Consider the following 18,695-nt stretch of genomic DNA (forward strand, 5'->3'; position numbering starts at 1 on the left):
TTTGTTTTTTTCCCACCTACTTGCAGCATCTCTTCCTGTCTTGTTATAAGTAGTGAGAGTTAGAGAAAATTCTGGCTCAAGATATGACACAAATATTTAAGTCATATGAATCCTTTCTTTCATGGGGAAGCTCCATAGACAATGTCCAGATATTAGAGCAAGCCCTAGAATGCCTGTGTGACTCCAGACTCTTTGCTCTGAGTTCTTTATAGCTTGTTTCTCCTGCTCTGTGGAGTGATTCGGCCATGTTAGTAGAGTTCATTTTTATAGGTGGATTTGACCTTGTCTGACGTCTTTTGAATACAGAAGTTTATTAGCCATGGACATAACCCTCCTCTGAGATGGAAAGCTCAGTCTGGAAGATCCTGCCACAAGACAAGAGTCAGAAGACCAGAATTCTGCCTCTGGCTCACCTCAGCCAGCTGTTGGCCTTGGCCTTCTCCGTTCAAGTCTCTGGGCTTCCCGGTAGTGTTACAAATTAAATTAGATTTACTAAATCCAGTGGCCCTTTGATCTAAAATGATCAACTAGGGATCCCTGGGTGGCGCAGCGGTTTGGCGCCTGCCTTTGGCCCAGGGCGCGATTCTGGAGACCCGGGATCGAATCCCACATCAGGCTCCCGGTGCATGGAGCCTGCTTTTCCCTCTGCCTATGTCTCTGCCTCTCTCTCTCTCTCTCTGTGATTATTATAAATAAAAAAAAATAAAAAAATAAAATGATCAACTATAACATTTAGTATTACTGACCACTTCCTCCTTCTTAAAATGTTCACCTTTTTTTTTTTTTTTTTTTTTTTTAGCTTTTGAGCCATCATTCCATGTTAGTTCAACCCAAATTACTGGGCTAAGCATTGCCCTGGGGATTCAAGAGTAGGAACAAGACAGCTTTTGTCTTTGATGAGCTCACAAGATATGTAAACATAATCTAACAATTTCTTCTCTCTCTGAATTCTCCTTCTTACTTCTAGTCACTTCTTCAATTTTGTTTTTGTTCTATCACCAACTCTCCTCAAATTTTTTGTATACACTAGTTCCCCCTTATCTGTGGTTATCTTTCCATGATTTCTGTTCCCTGTGGTGAGCTACATAGCTGGAAGCAGATGATCCTCCTGATGTATCGCTGGCTCAGTAGTCACTCAACACAACATCACAGTGCCTACATCATCCACCCCATTTCATCTCAAAATGTCGCACTTTACCATCTCACAGCATCACAAGAAGGATGAGCACATGTAATAAGATTTTTTAAAAAATATTTTATTTATTTATTCATGATAGACACAGAGAGAGAGGCAGAGACACAGGCAGAGGGAGGAGAAGCAGGCTCCATGCAGGGAGCCCGATGTGGGACTCGATCCTGGGACTCCAGGATCACGCCCTGGGCTGAAGGCAGGCGCTAAACTGCTGAGCCACCCAGGCTGCCCTGTAATAGATATTTAAAGAGAGAACATGTTCACATAACTTACAGTATATTGTTATAATTATTCCTTTTTATTATTAGCTATTATTGTTAATCTATTATGCCTAAGTTGTAAATTAAGGGAAAACATATAGGAAAAAGCAGAGCACATACACATAGGGTTCAGTACGATTTTTGGTTTCAGGCATCCTCTAGGGGTCTTGAAATGTATCCTCTGTCAATAAGGGGACACTCTACTGTACTCTCCTTGGAAAATAGTACTCATTCCTGTGGTTTCAACTACCATTTATATGCTATTGATTAAAATGAGGGGCACCTGGGTAGCTTAGTCAGTTGAGTGTCTGCCTCAACTTGAGTGTCATGATCTCAAGGTCCTCGGAGGGAGCCCCACAGCAGGGTCCCTGCTCAGCAGAGAGTCAATCTCTCCCTCTCCATTTGCCTCTCATTTCTGTTTGTGCTCTCTCATTTGCTCTCTTTCTCAAATAAATAAAATCCTAAAAAAAAAAAAAAAAGATGTATCTCTAACCATGACCCCTCCCCCTCATCCCCCATCTTTACTTATAAGTTGGTATTCACATGTATCTCCTAGTCATCTCTACTTGGTCGTCCCTCAGAATCCAACTCAAAAAGTTGAAACTAAATTTATTTTGCTCTCATCCACTTCTTCCCTTCTGCTCTTAAAATCCGCTCCTTCTATTGAATTTCTTATCTCGGTTAAGGGCATGCCATCCATTTAGTTACTCAGATTAGAAACTTCAGAGTCATCTGCCTCTCCTCAACATTGATGTAATTGGTCATTTTCATTTAGAATCCATCTCTGAGGCGTTGTTTGTGTCTGCCTCTCCCTTTCTATTATTCCTGCTACTGCCCCCACTGAGGCCTGGATTAGCTCTCCTTGGGAATCCATCAATTTTAAGATGAACACCATCTCCCACATTTAACATTTCCCAAATCGGGATGCATTTCTGAGTTTCTATGGCCGGGCAGCAGTCATGAGGTCAATAGCACAGCCTGTGCACACGCATCCAGACTTGCAGAAAGGGCTTCAGTCACTTGGAAACCCCAGAGACATTAGTGGAACATTCTTAAAAGAAACGATGCATCATTAACAGGCCATGTGGCTCTTGAGTGGAACAGTGTTTGGGAAGAGTCAGGCCCTGAATAGGAAAAAGTGCTAGGAATACTTTAACCAAATGATTGCTCTTATATTTTCCTTTTTATGTATGTGGGTGCTATATGACAAAAATTTGTCAGTATGAGTCTAAAAGAGCCATTTCTGGAAGTACAAAATAAAAATTCCAGGTGAGAAGGAATATTGTGTTCTCATTTAATTGGTAGAATTTTTCTTTTTAGAGGCAAATAAAATAATGCTGTGACTAAAAATTGATTATATCTTAGACTTGCAAAAATATAGAAAAGGATCCAATGCAAAGCTCCCTAATGAACCAGTACTTCCACTACTCTTTTCAGTTCTCCTTGACTTCAATTTCTTCCTCTCTGGTCCATTTTTCACGTTGCCACCAGCATGCCCAGATCGGATCCTATCTTTCAAGTACTTAGAAACTTCCATATGGCAGAAATTCCCAAACTCAAGCTGCACAGAGTCACATGGAGGGCTTGTGAAAACATAGATCACTGTGCCCCAGCCCCTGAGTTTCTGATTCAGTAGGTCTGATGGGGGCTAAGAATTTGCATTTTTAATAAGCTCTCAAGTGGTATTGATGGTGCTGGTTTTCAGGGGTCACACTTGGGGAAACATTGCCCTATGTCATAAATTCTAAACTCCTCATATGGCATTCAGGGCTCTTTCCCAAGGGCTCCCCTGACACAGCTGCAGCATTATTTGCTTGTGTGCCCTCACATGCCTATTCCTTTCCCCACCACACCTGGAACTCTCCATTCCCAAGCACAGCTGGCACTTCATGATTCTGTGATTTTTCTTTTTATACCCTGCCTGAGAACTCCTGAAAATTATCTGGCTTTTAAGATACAGTCCAATGTACAAATTCTTCGGCAGAAACTATTTCTTTTACTTATCTTCTCCAAAGAGGTAAATTTCATGATGTTTATCTATTAAGATCAACTTCTAAGACGGTTAAACTCTATGCTCAGGCTCTTCCAGTAATTAGAAAGATATTCTTTTGGGACTGACAGGTCACCGAGTTTGACGGGGTTTTCCAATTTTCTAGATTATCAACTTGGCAATCATCCCCATACAAAATACAGAATTTATTTTGAGTCAGCGGGACCATTGTCATGATAATTTTAAATATTTATAGGATGTTGTAAATATATATGATACTGAAAAGCAATTTAAATTGTACCAAACCAACGAATGTTCGTCATTTCAGTATATTTATAGTTTGGGCTCATAAATAATATAACAAGATAAAAGCTCTGGGAAGTGGGAGCATAGGCAGAGGGAGAACACAGGAAGGTGATTGTAGGATGTGCTGTGAGGCAGGAAAACTATGGATGATAGTCTACACTACATGATGGTTTTTCTAGACTTGTGGCCTCAGATAAACGGATCTAAGTTTAAGTCAAACAAGAATGTAGGCTGTATTTTGAAGGAACATTCGTCACTTTGGCAAACGATTTAAATCACGGACTATTTCTTAAGTAGGAACTTGACCAGTTTTATACGTCGTCCACACATGTTCACTGAGACACACACACACACACTGATTCCTAATTGGGAATAGCTCAGAAATGCAGAATTAGTGGAGTTGTGACATAGTGTTCCCTGGTCTGCTCAAGTCTCATAGATAAAACTTTCATTTTTTCACTTACTTATTCAATGAACGTTGAAGTCCACAGTGTGTGCACACCTTATCCTGACCCTTGAAACGCAGCAAGGAATCGGTTTACACAATAAGAAACAAATGAATGAAAGTCTTTATAGAGCCTAAAATAAAACTGTAACAACTTGGAATACAATTACTCTTAACAATCTACCTTTTCGGCCTTTCCAGAACCCTTTCCAGGTGTACGCCAGTGTTTCCATTCATTTTATCAGTTGACACAACTTCCTAAAGACAAGTACTATTATTATTCTTGGTAAAATGGACCCTTAGTAATTCTAGATTAAGGGGCACCTGGGTGGCTCAGTCAGTTGAATGTCTACCTCTTGATTTTGGCTCAGGTCATGATCTCAGGGTCTTGAGATCAAGCCCTGAGTTGGACTCCACACTGGGCAGGGAGCCTGCTTAAGATTCACTCTTCCTCTCTCTCTCCTCTTCTTTAAAAAAAAGGAAAAGAAAAAAGAAAAAAAATATTACACAGCGGATCAAGTGTAGATCCAGAATTAAAATCAGCTTGACCTTATGCTATATGTGTAGTTTCTAGTCTGCAATGCTCTAGTCTAATCAGGGAGGAGGCTTAATAAACAATTACAGTGTTGTGTGATATGTGATCTGGGAGGGGAACTACAGGAGAGGTTAGGAACACATACGAGGGGAAAGATAACTCTTTCTGGAAGAAATAAGGTCTAGCAGTTAGCCTGGATTGAGGAAAGAGTATCTGTTAAGATCCCAGAGGTTTGAGGGAGGTTGGCAGCGTGAGGAGCTGGGGAAAGGTCAGCAGGGCAGGAATCTGAATGCCATTCTGACCACTATCAACAATACCACTGTGACTTCAGCTGCCAACTATGCATCCATGGTTCCCAATATATACCCTTTGGCGTTTACTCATTGTTTGCTTTGGGTTGCGATGTAAATGTTTCAGCCCCCAAAGGTTGCAGACATCTTATGCACTGGGTATGTGTCTCATCATTCCTATTATTCAGTGTAGTCAGCACTGTTCTCTGTTTCTGGCAGGCACTGATAAAACTTGCAGATGACAGTGTTCCATTAAATGGTGTGAAAGGTTTAATACTCTTTCGTATGGCCCCTTAGTGATTCTCTGCGCCTCTCCAAACAGCATACAGGGGAATGTTTGCTCTCTGTTGCTTGTCCCCAGAGGAGCTCAGCAGATTCACCTGCATGCTCCAAGGTGGGGCTGATCTCTGTAAAGAGCTGGCTGCCTGTTGGCTTGGCCTCGGAGGCAAAACCATATGAGGAGCTAGAGTGTGATACTGAAGAAAAGAAGAGTGAAGAAAATGCCTAGAAGGTACAGAGGCTTTCCCATCTCTTTTCTTTTGTCAGGGCTACTATTATTCTCAGGACACTAAATGTCTGATCCTATATGGTGCTTTAACACTAGTCCTGGGCAATGGCCAGGTATGTACTTGCGATTCAGGTATTTCGTTTTTAAACACTGTTATCAGAACACAAAGGCTGTGAAGCATCCAGGGCCCATGCCCATGGATCTAGCCCAGTAAATAAAGTTTTTTTAGGACAGTAGTCCCTGCTGTCACCCTTCCCTGCCACGTCCTCATTCTTTCTACTGAGGAAAACACAACTGTGTTTTACATACCCTCCCTATGACTCACGACCACTTTGTGCCTCAAGACCATTCTCACCTGTATTGCCATCTCTTTTCCCATGCTTCTTTGATTTTCATATTAGTGAAATCTATCAAATGGTCTTGAATCACACGCACACACTCACACGCACACACACTTGCACACACCCTATGCCCTGCATAAAGATGACGAGTTTTAGTCTCTTGGCTCTTGATGAAATGAAAGCAATGATGGTGCACTAACATTTACATTAACGTCTTTTCCCCTCCTACTTTGGTGGTAATTTAAATGAGGTTTTGGTTCTTTTTCTTCAAAGAGGTAATCACCTGACAAAATAGATTTTCTTTTTTCTTCCCATTGGCTTCCAGAAACCTACTCAGCCCACTAATTGGAGAATCTGAGTTGTTTCGTCAAAGTGGAATTGACCTAGATAAGTCCTATAGGCTTAATTTAAGTAGATTTTATTCCAATACCTTTTGGAGGACCTTTTGGAGTGCATGGATAAGAAGTAAAGGTCTAGACTAGCTTAGTAGGAACCCACTACTTCCATTGTCTTTTCAAATTCTTTCTTTAGAGATCTACATTTCTGCCTTGCAGAAATCCTTTTAAAAGGGGCTTAATAACAGGTTCTTACTTCTTTGCTATATTCATCATGAAATATCTCCATTCCTAACCACATTCTCCAACTGTAAAGCAGTAGGGGTGTGTTCAGTGTAATGAGCTCAATTTTCTCTAGCAGCTCTTTGCACTGCCAGAAGGAAGAAGGAGGCTATTTTCTTGCAGGAAGAAATAGCCCCCTTTCATCTCATTGCTGCACAAAGCAGCTCTCCACTGATTTCCTCAGGATGGTGATATGAACAGCCCAAGAACCTTAACATGAGCTACAAAGTCAGGCCGCTAACACTGTGGTTATGAGCTCAGGCTTTGGAGTCAAAGAGACCTGGGCTCCCACTTGATCTTAGCCAAAAGATGGAGAAGCGATAAACAGACGTGGGTTCAAATCCTAACTCTGACTTTTCTTAGCTGTATGTTATGGGATAAGTTGTTTGTCCCTTCTAAGCTTTAGTTTCCTTATTTGGGGTTAGATTAGGGGTACTCGTGCTCTTGTGAAAATTAAATGAGTTAATGAATGAAATGCACTTAGCATAGAGCTTTATCATAATACTTAATGTTTGATTAATGTTGCTGTAATATATTCTATTTACACAAATTTCTGAGGTTTTCTTGATGATTAATACTCTTTGTATGCCAGGACTCCGAAACTTCTTCCTCCCTCTCTGCCTTGATGTCTGAACGTTTAGGAGCCAGTTATAGTGCAAAGGAGTTCACTTCTAATGGATGTTCTCTGATAACTTGAATCTCTCTGGAATTGAACATTAGCTAGAAAGGGAGATGAGGGCTTAGCTAATGTTTAACCCTTGCCTTAGAATCCATGTACTATTTCTGTGGAAATCCCCTTTAGGCCTATGAAACCTCCATATATCAAAAGTTATTTCCATCTGCATTCTTTCCTGCTTCTCCTCTTGTCCTTCTGACCTGCTTATGGAACTAGAATTTCATTATCTTTTTTTCTCGAGTTCACTCAGGAGCCTTTTGTCTTTGCCAAGCTTGGTGCCTGGACCATCTATGGTTTTTTGAAAGTGAATGATAGGTTCGTAGTGGATTATTGATTCTTGTCCCAGCTCATGCCTATCTGGTATTTGGCTCTTAGCATTCCACGAGGCTCACAGTTTGTTTCACTTTTTTTAAACAGGCAGCTTTCTGTCATGGAGATCTATACACCTTTACTACCACCTGCCTACAGATGCTTCATGCCCATTAGTTCACCCTTAGGTTAGCCTTGAACCATTTAATAAGGCATGTAAAATATCATTTGCAGTAGAAGCTTGTGCAGAAGAAATCATTTTGGTGATTCCAACATATCCTTGATTAAATCCATCATTCCCCCTTACCCTTGTACTTTTATGTTCCTTGGATCAATCTGAACCAATAAATTGGCATCTGGGCAGCATCCTTGATTCTCTTCTCTCCCTCTACCTACCTAATCTCCATGTTCTGTTGCACCATCCTCCACAATTCTCCTTGATGTTATCATCTCTCCTCCCACAGGCATTGTCCTAGTCTAGGTTACCTTATCTGATGCCTGATATCTGTGAAGCTTCTAGATTGGCCTCTCTGCCTCAGTCCTCTGCCGTACATTGCAGATAAAGTAATCTTTTGGCAGTATACATCTGATAATCAATGACTCCTTGTTATTCTCAAGATATACTCAATGCTGTTCATTGGGACTTACTTTGATAGCGGGTCCCAGGGAAGACCCTGGAATCAAGCACTTGTGTTCAAAAGATGGCTCCATCATTATTGCTATGTTACCTTGAGTAAGTTGCCTTATCTTTGTGGGCCTCAGTGATCTCATCTGTAAAGTAGGGATAATGATGGTACCACATAAGATTGCTGTGAAGTTTGTGATGATACATGTAGAACACTTTGGACAAAGTCTGATATATAATAAGCTCTCAGAAATGTTAACCACTATGACTGCTACACCATGAGTTATGATACCAACCATCAGCTGCAGACCCAGCTGGGGATCTGGGAGAGGCTGGAGGCATCTGGAAGTCCAGCTGTCTTCTCTTCAAGATCAGCAATGAAAATGGAACTGAAGGCTATTATGGAACTCCATCATTTTCTATCTCCAAATTCAGAAAGTTGTTGTGGAACAGAAACCAGTGCCTGTAGTGTGTATAAGAATGAAAGGGAAAAAAAAAAAAAAAGAATGAAAGGAAAAGGTGAAGGTAAGATTTGATGTATCATTTCAGTTGGAGATATGAGGAAGTAGAGGTTTCTTCCAGAACTAAAACCAAGGGTGAAAGATGAATTGAATGAGTTCTAGAGCAATCCAAACCACTCTAGTTCTCAAAGAAGCCCAGCATGACCCAGAGACACAAAGCCAGTAAAAACTGACAGTGTTTCTGGGCTATGTGGATACTAATATTTTACATATTTATAGGCATTGTCTTACTGCATCAAAACTTCATTATTTGGACTCTGAAGCTATAAGCAAAGATGGCATGAATTTTTAAAAAACTTCAATATGTAAATTAAGCATAAGGAAAATAGTATGTGTCAAAGGATGGCATGACTTTTTAAAAAACTTCAATATGTAAATTAAGTATAAGGAAAATAGTTATGTGTCAAAGGATAGTTTTATCAACACTTTGTAATGCTTTCCATACCCAAACTGTCTGAAGCCTAAATAAACTGCCTTGGATTTCTAAGGGTTGTCCACTGCTCTAATGACCTTAAGCTGAGATTTCTGGAAAACAAAACAGAACTAAGAATAGAGTCTATCTAGCATGACTTACTCTACTAGGTTTTATATATAAATTAATTAGATAAGGAAGTTCCTACAACCATCCCTTATCTATTTTTATGGATGAGACCATTCCTTGAAAACTGTGGCCCCCATACTGGCCCACTGAAGGGAAACGAGGCATATGCAGCAAAGGGCACCTCTGTACCCTACTCCTTCGACAATACCAACATTGGTTACAGGCTCACCCAGTTAGTTTCAGGTAGGATGGAGTCCTATTTATTTCATTCCAAGATTTCTTGGATTTACCTTCCAGGAAGTTCCAGTCTATGATACTGTTTTAAATCAGTGAGTCTCAATCAATGGAGATTTTTGCCCGCCCAGGGGGCATTTGGCTGTGTCTGGAGACATTTTTAGTTTCCACGATTGGAGTGGTGGGTGGTACTGGCATTATTGATAGAGGCCCAGGATGTTGTTAAACCTTTTACACTGCACAGAAGAGCCCCTTACTACAGAGAATGATCTGGTGAAATGTCAGGGGGCCTGGAGATGAGAAACCCTAGAATAGATGCTCTTGGCTTGACAGGGATCTTCTGCACAAAGATCCTCCTGATGTTTATCCTGAATATCTATCTAGAATATTTCTAGATCAGACTCAGAGCATGGAGGCCTCCAGTGGGTTCTAGAAGCTATGAACGCAAAGCATTCAGTCCCTCCCCTACAGTCTCCCTCACTTGTTCACTGAGGCCTTAGATGATTTCATCAGGTCCTTTTCTACAATTTGAAATGAAACTTAAGTTGTAACTACACTTAGAAAGGGAAACAAATTGACTTCAATCTTCAAAGAATAAGTGAGATAGTTATAATTTCTTTAAAAATATATATATATTTCTTATACTTTTCTTGATGAAAAATTTTGATGAGATAGAGAGTGCACCAAGTTTCTTGGTAGTTACCAGATTTAGCAAATAAAAATACAGAATAATTTTAAGTATGTCCCAAATATTCTATGAGACATACTGGTACTGAAAAGTTATTTGCTATTTATCTGAACTTCAAATTTAACTGGATGTCCTGTATTTTATCTGTTCACCTTTCCTCTGGGTGATTGGAAGAGTGAAAGATAGTTCTTGAAGGAGAGAAAAGAGGCAGAGCAGTGTGGGATCTCTTAGACATATTATATCCATGATGAACTTATTCAGTCTCTCTGTTCCTGAGTTTTATCTTATGTAAAATGGGGATAATAATAATGATAGTACCTACCTTATAGGGAGGGTATGAAGATCATATTATAGTAATTATATATGTAAAGTACTCAGAAAAATACTTGGTACCTAAGAACACAGCTCATGTTAATTACTATTATTAATCATTATTATTAAGACTGTTAGTATTAGTCCAAGGCAACCAAGTACATCTTGGTCTTTTTTTTTCTTTTTTTTCTTTTTTTAATCCTTTGGACTTTACTTTCATGATTTGGAAGGGTAGGAAAGAAGGAAACTGGGTACCCCTTTTTCCAAGAGACTTATGCATGTGACTATTGTTTGGTAGCAGTATTGGATAGCAGACAGTTTTCCAAACTAGTGTGCCCATCTTGCCTCAAATACCTGCACTGCCAAGCGAAGCATCTGCCTTTCAGAAGAGCTGTATGCCTGATTTCTGCCAGGGGCTATTGTGACAAAGCATTTGCATTCCTGCATGGGTGATCCTAAGGCGAATCACACAGTTGCTATGGAGAAAGGATCTACAACAAATTATCAGTACAAGATAATTTGTTGTTCTAATTCTACAGTGGAGAAGAACGATTAGTGCTCTGGGAAGAGCAATTTTCCTGTGCTTATTGTTTTCCCCCATATATATGCATGAAATACACACACAGACACAAATGCAGCAAAGGGGTTCTTCTATACAGGTTTTAAAAGATCCATTTTACATAAGTGTCTGAAATATTCTATTCTGTTCAAAAATCTCTGATAAGTTCTTGCCTATAGAATGATAGAACTGTATGGTATCAACAACCATTTGAAGGGAGAGCCAGGGCAAGAGGAACCCAAAGGAAACTCAGAAGGAAGGGGAAGGTGGAGGAGGAGGGTTTTATTCAAACAAATAAGTTTTATTAGCATCTAAAACTAACATTGAAACATACTTTAATATTTATACTGTTGATTGTTTTGTTTTGTTTTTCTCTTTTACTCACTGCAGAATGAGGAACAAATCGCAAGTACTTACTTTGGGGAGACAGAGACCATTAGTGTAGATCTTACAAAATCACTTCTTAAAAATCTCTGTATTATGCTCCTCAAATATCTAGAGCCAGTCTTTGCATAAACTATCACAGCTTTGTCTAATACCTTCAATTCTGCAGCAGCCCAAAGATATGGATAAGATATATCACCACTTGCTATTATGGAAATATGCCTATTACCATATTACCTCATGGTAGTATCTAAAAAATTCTTTCTTCCATGGGAATCTCTGACAAGCTGTTATTCGTTTCTTTGATGTTAAAAGAATCTGTGGGAGGAAAAGGAGGAGGGAGCATTGCACCTGAAGCCTAGGGAGAAGACAGTTTCAAACTAGGAGGTTTGGTAAATAGTGCAGAAATCTGGGAGTTAGACACCTATCAGGAGGGATTTGAAGAGTGAATAGAAGTCATCTTGATTAAGATGGCTGCATAAAGTGTTATTTTGACACACATTTATCTGTTTCAAGCACATAGTAATGGTAGGGAGAAAATAAAAGAAGAAAATTCAGAAGATATAACCAGGCTGAAAAACAGTTACTGAAACAAAACCAAAACAAAGACTTCAATAAATATGGTAAATTGCAGACTGAACACAATTAAAGAGAGTACTAGTCTTATGTCTCCATAAGGTAGTATGGAATAATTCACCCAGAAAGTAGAACAAAAAGACATTTAAAAATATGAAAAAGTTATAAAAGCCACAACAGCTAGATGAGTGGTTTTCAATATTGTGCCAAGAGGATTTCCAGAGGAAAAGATTAGGTAAAGTGTTAGAGCTGTAAGATTTTAAGACAATATCTGAGAATTTTCCAGAATTCAAGAAAGACATAATTCAATAGCAAACAAAAAAACCCCCCAAAAACAAAAATAAAAAAACCTGATTTAAAAATGGTCAGAGAAACTGAATAGACATTTTCCAAAGAAGTCATACAAGTACATGAAAAGATGCTCAGTATCAGTCATCATGAAGGAAATGAAAATCAAAACCACAGTGAGATATCACATTACACTTATTAGAATGGTTGTCAAAAGAAAAAGAAACAAAAGATAAATGTTAAGAGAGAATGTAGAGAAAGGGGAACATTTGTACACTGTTGGTGGGAATAGAAGTTCATGCAGCCACTATGGAAAACAGTATGGAGGTTTTGTCAAAAATTAAAAATTGAAATTTCAGGGGCACCTGGGTGGCTTAGTAGTTGAGCATCTGCCTTTGGCCCAGGGTGTGATCCCGGGGTCCTGGGATCGAGTCCTACACCAGGCTCCCTGCAGGGAGCCTGCTTCTCCCTCTGCCTATGTCTCTGCCTCTCTCTCTCTCTATGTCTTTCATGAATAAATAAATAACATATTTTAAAAATTAAAAATTAAAAATAATTGAAATATCATATGATCCAGCCAGCCCATTTCTGGAATATATATTCAAAGGAAATGAAAACATGATACTAAAGAGATTATTTGTATTCTTACGTTCCTCACAGCATTATTCACAATAACCAAGATATGGAAACTACCTAGGTGTCCATTAACGGATGAATAGATAAGAAGTATGGGAGTTTCATATACATATATATGAAAAAATATATGAAATCTTGCTGTTTGCCCAAACATGGATAGATCTTGAGGGCATTATGCTAAGTGAAGTAAGGTAGAGAAAGACAAATATTGCATGCTATCATTCATATGTGGAGTCTTCAAAAAAGTCAAAGTCTTAGAGAGTAGAAAAGTGGTTGCTAGGTACTGGGGATGTAGGGAGAAGTTGGTAAAACAGTACAGTCTTTCAGCTATAAGATGAATAAAGTTTGGGGGCTCCTGGGTGGCATAGTCAGTTGGGCATCCAACTCTTTGTTTCCTCTCAGGTAGGGGTCTTGGGGTCTGGACAGGGATCCAGTCCAGTGTTGGGCTCTGTGCTCAGCCTAGAGTCTGCTTGGAACTCTCTCTGCCCCTCCCTCTGCTCTCTTCCTCTCTCTCAAATGAATAAACATTTAAAAAGGATAAATAAAATTTGAGTATCTAATGTATAACATGGTGACTATAGTTGATAACACTGAATTTTATGATTGAGATTTGCTAGAGAGTAGAACTTAAATGTTCTCACCAAAATTTTTAAAAAAGGTGATGGATATATTAATTAACTAGCTAGGAAAAGTTCTATCACAATGTATGTGTATATCAAATCATCATAATGTACACTTTAAATATCATAGGATTTTGTCAATTATACCTCAATAAATTGAAAAAAGATATATAAACTATGAATCGATAAACCATAGATTGGGGAAAAATATTTGCAATATTTCTTATTTCCTAAAAGTATTTGTCTATATCTGACAAAGGACTTATATGTGGAATATATAAGGAACTCTCCTAACTCGAAGAGAAAATTACCAACAATAAAAATAAAAAATATTTTATGAAAGGCCTGTAAACCCATGCAAAGCTACCCAACATCATTAGAGGGAAATATAACAAATGAGGAAAGACCACTCACAAGGAAATACCACTTCAGACCAAGAGTAATAACTAAAATTACAGAGACTGATGATAACAAATGTAAACAAAGATGTGGAATGGTAATTCTCACATGTTGCTGCTGGGAAATTAGTAATACGTATGTAGGTACTTTGTAAAATTGTTTGATGGTATCTATCTCACTGACTTTTGTATAAAGTGAAATATATACCTATCCTATGATGTCTCAGTATTTACCCAAGAGAAATAAACATGCACATCCATAAAAAAATTCATAAAAACATTCATATTTTTTGTTATAAAAACCCAGACATGAAACCACCCAATGTCCTTCAATAGGTAGAAGGGATAAGTAAACTGTGAAATCTTTATATATTAGAATATTATTCAGCAATCAAAAGGAATGAATTACTGAATAGGCAACAACATGAACAAATCTCTATGATGTTCAGTGAAAAAAATCAAGAAGCAAAAAAGACTATGTTACATTTAATACAGAAATAAGAACAGTGGTTTCCTGGGGGTGTGGGGTGGAGCGGAGAGTGGATTGATGGCAAAGGGGCATGAAGAAACATTCTGGGGATAGAAATCACTTTCAAGTGAATTGTGCCCTGCCTTCTATTATATTCATATATTGGGGCCCTAGCCCTCCCAGTGGGACTGTATTTGAAGTCAGGCTTTTTAAGTAGGGTTAAGTGAGGCCCTAAGAGTGGAACCCTAACCTAATGAGATTAGTGTCTTAATAAAAAGGGAAAAATATCTTACTTCTTCTACCATGTGAAGGCACATTGTGAGGGAAGCCTTCTGCAGTCAAAAAGAGGGCTTTCCCCAGAACCTGACTAGGCTGGCTGGCACTCTGCTTCCAGACTTCCAGCCTCCAGGATTGTGAGAAAATAAATTTCTGTTGTTTAAGCCACCCAGTCTATGGTAGCTAATATGGCAGCCTGAGGTGGCTAATATAGAAATATTCTATATCTTGCCCTTGAAGTCTGTGTTATTTTATTGCATGTAAATTCTACCTCTGCAAAAAAAAAAAAAAAAATCAGTATTTAAGAAGTAAGAAAGAAAGAGAAAAGGGAGAGATAATGCAAACCAAGGACTGTGGATGGCTTCTGGAAGCAAGAACTTGGGTTCTCTCATTCAGGCTCCATGAAGGGAAGCAGCCCAGCCAACACTTTCATATTAGCCCTCTGAGACCTGTGGCAGACTTACAACCTACAGAAATGTAACATAATGAATTTGTGTGGTTTTAAGTCACTAAATTTGTGATGATTTATTTATTATAGCCACAAAAGAAAACTGATACATGCATATAGCGGAGAGAAGATTGATACTCATAATATGTGAACTCCCTCAAATCAATAAGAAAGTATTTTAAAAACTCAAAACACAATTAGAAAAGGATATAAACTGGACACTAGCAAGAAATAAAATACATATGGTCAATAAGCATACAAAAAGATGCTCAGCTTTACCACTAATGTTGACCTAAAAATTAAAACAACGAAGCAGTGTCATATCATATCATTAACAAAATATCTGAAAAGAACAAATATTGTAGAAAATTGGAGAAACTTTGACTGTCTTCTGGTGCTCAGTGGGATAACAAACTGATAGAACCCCCTTTCAGAGCAATTTGGTACCCTCTAATAAAGCTAAAAATAGGGCCGCCTGGGTGGCACAGTCAGTTAAGTGTCTGCTTTTGGTTCAGGTCATGATCCCAGAGTTTTTGGGATCAAGCCCCACATTGGATTCTCTGTTCTGCGGGGAGCCTACCTCTCCCCCTCCCTCTCCACATCTGCAATAGTAGTGTAATCACTTTCATCAGATTGATAAACATCAGAATCAGGATGGTTACTCTCTTGGAAGAGAGAGAAAAAGACCTCTGCCCCTCTGCCATTCCCCCCACTTGTGTTCTCTGGCTCTCTTTATCTCTCTGTCAAATAAATAAATAAAATATTAAACAAAAAAAAAGCTGTTAAACATGCATAGCTCTGATCTAGTTATCTTCTTTTTGGATATATTCTCCAGAGAAATTTACACATGGACTCAAGAAGATATGTACAAGAATATTCATTAGGGCTCTTTGTAATAGAAAAATATTGGGAACAACTTAAATATTCATTAACTGGAGTATGTATACCTATTATATGGTATTCTGCTCGAAATTGCAGTAGCTTCTTATCTTGGATATGAAGTCAAAGTGTTTATCATGGTCTGTGATGCTATTTGGATCCTGGTCTCCATTATAATCCAGTCATTTTTCCTTTTTCTCATCCCAGCCACACTGACCTCCTGTCCGATCCTTAAACATAGATGTGTTTCCGTCTCAGGGCCTTTGCACTGTATGTTCCCTCTGCCTGAAGCACTTTTGTTCCCCATTCTCACCTTCTTTGGTGAGATGTCACCATCTCAATGAGGTCTGTCCCAACCACCCTACCTAAAATTGCAAACTCTTCCACCACTGACCCCCTTACCTGTTTCCGTGTATTCTTTTCTATAATATTTATCACAGTCTAATGTATTTTATAATTTATTTTCTTGCTTTTTATCATCTCTTTCCTTTAAAAACAAAGAAGTCCAGAAAAGCAGAGATCTTGATCATGTTTCGCTAGTATATTCTAAGATCCTAGAGGTGTGCATGGCATATAGCCAGGATGCCATAATTGTATTTCAAATAATGAATAAATGAGACAGAGAAATGATACCATTTATGAAAAGTTTAAAAATCTATAAAAATACCATAAATTGTATATGAATACACATCTGCAATAGTAGTGTAATCACTTTCATCAGATTGATAAACATTAGAATCAGGATTGTTACTCTCTTGAAAGAGAGGGAAAAAATGAAGTTATGGAGGTATACACAGAAACTTCAACCATAACTATCTTATTTCTTAAAAAATAAGATTCGAAGCAAATGTGAATATTAAGAGTATTCATTTTTATGTTATATGTATGGTGTGTTATGACTGTGTAATTGTGTGTAATAATTTGTCATGATGAAAATTTATAAAATGAGAGGATAGGAAAGTAGAGGTATCTAGCGCTGACACACTTGTTAAGAAACTTCATATGAAAATAAGGCAAGAAAGTGAAAGATTAAGGGAGGGTCCTTTTTAAGATGAAAGACTTGAATGTGTCTGCACACTAAAGAGGAGGAAGAAATAGAGAGGGAGGGAGGGAGGGAGGGAGGAAGGAGAGAAGAAGGTAGAGAGAGAGGGAGAGCTTGTAGGTAGAAGGGGGATTAATACAAACTAGCTTCAGGGACGCCTGGGTTGCTCAGTGGTTAAGCATCTGCCTTTGGCTCAGGTCATAATCCCAGGGTCCTGGGATCGAGTCCTACATGGGCTCCCCGCAGGGAGCCTGCTTCTCTCTCTGCCTGTGTCTCTGTCTCTGTGTCTCTCATGAATAAATAAATAAAATCTTAAAAAAAAAAAAAGACAAACTAGCTTCCGAGAAGGATAGAAGCTATAGCTTGTCAGAGGCCATAAAAATATGGTGAAGCCACTGAGAGACTCACTCACTCATTCAGCTTTTATTATATGCCCACCATTATGCAAATTCCAGCCTCTTTGGAGAGGATTCCCAGCAGAAGGCAAATCCTTCCAGGGAAAACTCAAATTCGTTCCAAGCCCAGGGGTTGGAGAATATGATGTGTCTTTGGAAGAGTCTGAGGTGTTGACTGCAGAATGAAGGCACCCAAGGACTAGGGAAAATGTGGAAGAGAAGATAGCAGAGAGAACACAGAACCTCGGGGAGCAATTGTTCTGGGTCCCATGAAGTCAGGAGCAGAATCTGATCCTGCCTGCTTGTCGGTAGGAGAGGATTTGCCCACTGATGCGATGAGGTGGCTCCGGGGCAACGGAGGAGAGGGCGGGAGGTGTGATCCTGCATCCTTGGTCCCCACTGGGCTCTCCAGCTTGTGAAGCTCCTCCTAGATGTAGTTTCAGTCCTGGGATCTTCACAAGTCTCTCCAACCACATCACAATGAATGCGTGTTTGGGGGCAAGAGTGATAAACTAGGGACACTATTCAACTGTAGTGGAAAACCTGACTTATAAGTATATTTTTATTATTTATTTTTTAAAAAGATTTTATTTATTTATGAGAGAGAGAGAGAGAGAGAGGCAGAGGGAGAAGCAGGCTCCATGCAGGGAGCCCAATGTGGGACTCGATCCCGGGACTCCAGGATCACACCCTGGGCCGAAGGCAGGTGCCAAACTGCTGAGCCACCCAGGAATCCCCATAAGTATATTTTTTTATTGTGATAGAAATCACACCATCAAATTGCCATCTTAGCCACTTTCAAGGGTACAGTTTAGTAGTGTTCAGGATATTTACAGTGTTATGAAACAGCTGTCCAAGAACTTTTAACCTAATGAACGAAACTCTACTCATTGAACAGCAATTCCTCATCATTGTACTTTCTATATCTATGAATTTGACTACTTTACATAACTCATATAAATGGAATCATTCAATATTCATCTTTGTGCAAATGGCTTATATCACTTAGCATAATTCTTGTTGTAGCATGTCATAGGACTTGCTTCCTTTTTTAAAGCTGCATAGTATTTCATCATACATACATATCACATTTTATCCATTTATCCCATGGATGGACATTTTGGGTTGCTTCCACATCCTGGCTATCATGAATAGTGCTGCTGTGAAGATGAGTATGCAAATATCTCTTTGAGACACTGCTTTCGGTTTATTGATATGTACTCAGAAGTGGGATTGCTGGCTCAGATGGCAGTTCTATTTTTAATTTTTTGAAGAACCATCATGCTGTTTTCCATAGTGGCTGCACTATTTTACAAGTCTATCAAAAATGCACGA

General features: G+C 39.0%; 2 long non-coding RNA genes across 2 annotated transcripts in view; one reads left to right on the top strand and one right to left on the bottom strand.

Annotated features, from left to right (window-relative positions):
* The window catches only part of LOC144287564 (uncharacterized), a 73,260-nt gene that overhangs the window by 38,391 nt on the left and 16,174 nt on the right, over positions 1–18,695 (top strand). The gene's annotated exons all lie outside the window — the stretch shown is intronic.
* Positions 1,279–10,850, bottom strand: LOC144287563 (uncharacterized). Its single transcript, XR_013355345.1, has 3 exons — positions 10,745–10,850; positions 8,391–8,557; positions 1,279–1,422 (listed from the first exon to the last, which is right to left on the bottom strand). It is a non-coding gene; the product is annotated as an uncharacterized LOC144287563 (long non-coding RNA).

The sequence above is a fragment of the Canis aureus genome, chromosome 17, assembly GCF_053574225.1.
Source record: "Canis aureus isolate CA01 chromosome 17, VMU_Caureus_v.1.0, whole genome shotgun sequence".
NCBI classification, from domain to species: Eukaryota; Metazoa; Chordata; class Mammalia; order Carnivora; family Canidae; genus Canis; species Canis aureus.